The sequence below is a fragment of the Tenrec ecaudatus genome, chromosome 10, assembly GCF_050624435.1.
Source record: "Tenrec ecaudatus isolate mTenEca1 chromosome 10, mTenEca1.hap1, whole genome shotgun sequence".
Classification (NCBI taxonomy): Eukaryota; Metazoa; Chordata; class Mammalia; order Afrosoricida; family Tenrecidae; genus Tenrec; species Tenrec ecaudatus.
Genome location: NC_134539.1, coordinates 101,186,651 through 101,190,351, shown reverse-complemented (window position 1 = coordinate 101,190,351; position 3,701 = coordinate 101,186,651).

The window sequence follows — 3,701 nt, the reverse complement described above, 5'->3', positions numbered from 1 at the left end:
TGTGTGGAAATCCATCCTATTAAGCTTCTATTATTTCTTAATCAATATTCCAATGCTGGATACTTAGTTCCTACTTTTTTTACTATTATAAAAAATGCTTCATGGAACATCCTTGCAGATTAAGTGTAGCTCATTAATTTAGTTCTGATTCCTGCTTTGAGATAAACCCTTAGATTTCCTTCCATCTAACTATTAAGGCCCTCTGAAATCTATCTTGCTTTAAAATATGAAATAGTAATAACATTTTTATTTTTAAAAATTGTTGTAGCACCATTATTAGATAAACCACGATAAGAAATTACATGATCACATATTAGGCCCATAATCTTTTCCAACTAACGTTGCATCATTACCATTCTGATTTACTTATTGTAGATGTATAAGATAACTATAATTACTGATTATGAGAGTTAATTTGTTCTTCGGAGGTTTTGCTTTGTTTTTCAAAATACTTTTAGCTTTTTTGTCAAGTACCAAAAAAAGTTTGCTGAAATTTTGTGTGAAATGACATCAAGGTAAAAAAGCAGCCATCTAGCGCAGAAGCAACAAAACCCACATGGAAGAAGCACACCAGCCTGTGTGGTCACAAGGTCTTGAAGGGAACAGTTATCAAGCATCAAAGAACAAAAATCTTATCATCGTGAATGAGGGGGAGTGTGGGGTGGGACCCAAAGCCCATCTGTAGGCAGCTGGACATCCATTTGAAGAGGGGTTGTGGGGAGGAGACGAGTCAATCAGGGTGCAGTGTAGCATCGATGAAACACACAACTTTCCTCTAGTTCTTAAATGCCTTCTCCCCTGCCACTATCATGATCTCAAGTCCACCTTACAAACCTGGCTAGACCAAAGGATGTACACTGGTGCAGATAATAACTGGAAACACAGGGAATCCAGGACAGATGAACCCCTCAGGACCAGTGGTGAGAGTGGCAATACTGGGAGGATAGAGGGAAGGTAGGGTAGAAAGGGGGAACTGATTACAAGGATCTACATAACCTCCTCCCTGGGGGATGGACAACAAAAAAGTGGGTGAAGGGGGACATCAGACAGTGTAAAATATGATAAAATAATAATTTATAAATTATCAAGGGTTCGTGAGGGAGGGGGCGGTGGGGAGGGAGGGAAAAAATGAGGAGCTGTTTTCAAGGTCTCAAGTGGAAAGCAAATGTTTTGAGAATTATGATGGCAACAAATGTACAAATGTCCTTGATACAATAGTATGGATTGTCATAAGAGTTGTATGAGCCCCCAATAAAATGATTTAAATAAAATTTAAAAAGAAATGACATCAAATATACTAATTAAGGACAGATTATTAATACTATATCACCCTCAGCATATGATGTTTCTCAGTGTACTGAAATTTTTTGTTGCTTAATGTTAAATCATATTTTTCTTATATCCTAGACATGTCTTCCTTGAATTTAATTCCAGGTGTTTTATATTTTTTGTTATTGACAATGAGATTATTACTTCATGTTTCTTGATGTGCAGGAAACTTATTTTTCATTTTGTTTTTAATAACTGACTGCCTTGCTGAACTCTCTCCATAAATTAAATGGTTCTTCATTGATGTGCTTGGGTTTCATCTAAATTACCTACAAGTCAATGATAATTTTGACTCCTCCATTCTAAAATATATATATTTTCTCACTTTCTTTCCTTTTCTATCTTATTTTGTCTTTTACATTTTAACTATATTTATTTGACTTGGGTTTTAAAATAATTTCTGAATTAATAATGATGGTCATTTTCATGCTACTTTTCAAGTTTGGCATCAGGATAATGGTAGCTTTGTAAAGCTATATCTTTTAATAGCTGGGCACCAAGGATTAGAAAATATCCAAATGCCATTCTGGTTAAATTGTGACTAGATATAAACTACATTAATGGCTTTACTGCAGTTGCTTCCAACTTCTACATGACGTGGACAACTATTTTCATATTTTCTAATGTGGACAAATACATTCAAGATAGTCTTAATTTGAGAAGCATAGCATATTTTATGTAATTTTTTATATAACATATTTTACATCTTTTATATAATGGATTTTTAAAATCACTTGATTGGGAGCTCTTACAGATGTTGTAACAATTCATAATTCAATTAGATCAAGAATAATTGTACAACTGCTGCCACCATCAGTTGCAAAATGTTTTCTTTCTTCCTTAACTCCTTGATATCAGCTCCCCTTTCGCCCCTCCCTCCCCATCCTACTCCCCAAGAGCCCTGATTGTTATGTTATATATTGTTATTATTTTCAATGCCTTACACCATCCAATATATCTGTTCACCTACAATTCTGTTATTCACTCCCCTTGAGGGGGATTATACAGTAATCATTGCTATCAGCTTCCCCCTTCCATCTCTTCCACCCCCTCCTCTTCCTGCATCCTCAGGGAATCATTACTCCCATTACTGTTTCTGAAGGGTTATCTATCTTGGCTTTCATGCATCAAACAGTTTTAACTATACAAATGAACATATTAATGTCTTACAACATTAATGAGGTAAAACAGGAACAATAATAGTGAGGGGAGGAAATATTAAACAACTAGAGTACAGTTGTGTGTTTCATCAGTGCTATACCACACCCTTCCATGTGGCCATTCTGTGAGGAACTGTACAATTATCTTACAGGTGGGCTTGGGATCTTCACTACATCCACGGCCCTTCACAATAATTCAGTTGCTTGTTTTTGAACTTTTGTTAACTTTTCCCATCAACACCTCATGATCACATAGGCTGGTGTGCTTCTTCCACTTGGGCTATTGCTTCTCTTCTAGGTGGCTACTTATTTCCCTTTGAGCCTTTAAGACCCCAAATGCTATATCTTTTAATAGCCGGGCATCATCAGCTTTCTTCATAACATTTGCTTATGCACCCATTTTATCTTCAGTGATCATGTTGGGAAGGTGAGCATCACAGAATGCCAGGTTATTAGAACAAAGTGTTTTTGTGTTGCGGGAGGACTTGAATAGAGGCCCAATGTCCATCTACTTCCTTGTTGTATTTGCACACACACATACTTATGCATATGGACAAAACACCTATCTTTATATCTTTGCATATATACATATCTATATTTATACCTGTCTATATTTTTGCTTTATTCTTCCTTCCTCTTTTTCTTTCTTCTTTCCTCCTGCCTCACCATCATGATTACCTGTCGTCCAACTCTCAGTAATTCCTCCCAGATACATTTCAATTGATCAAACACGACAAGAAACACTACACTTTCCTTGCCATTTGTTTAAGTTCCCTGGCTGTTCCTCTGTGCTCCTTGGCTCACCACTCCCCTTCCCCCACATCCACCCCTCTTCTGTACTCCCCCAACCCCGAAATCATCGGTCCCATCACTGTCTCATTGGACTTGCTTATGCTGCCCATCTTAAACAGACAGACACCCAAACCAAAAAAAAATGACAAAATTAAAATAAAATTAATTATTTTTTAAAAGAAAGACCATATAAATTATTCCATGTCTTATTGTTATCCTGACCCAGAGTGGATGAGTATCTCTCAGTTAAACAGAGAGAAGGACTTGGTATAATCCATCAGTCTAGTCCCCATTCCTCTCAGACTCCATCTCCCAGGACCCACTTATCCAACAACACCTAGACTCTTTGAGTCCTCTGCATTCCATATATAATGGATTTGGGGTTGCACTTAATGCTAGGCCCATTCTAAGCACAGATAG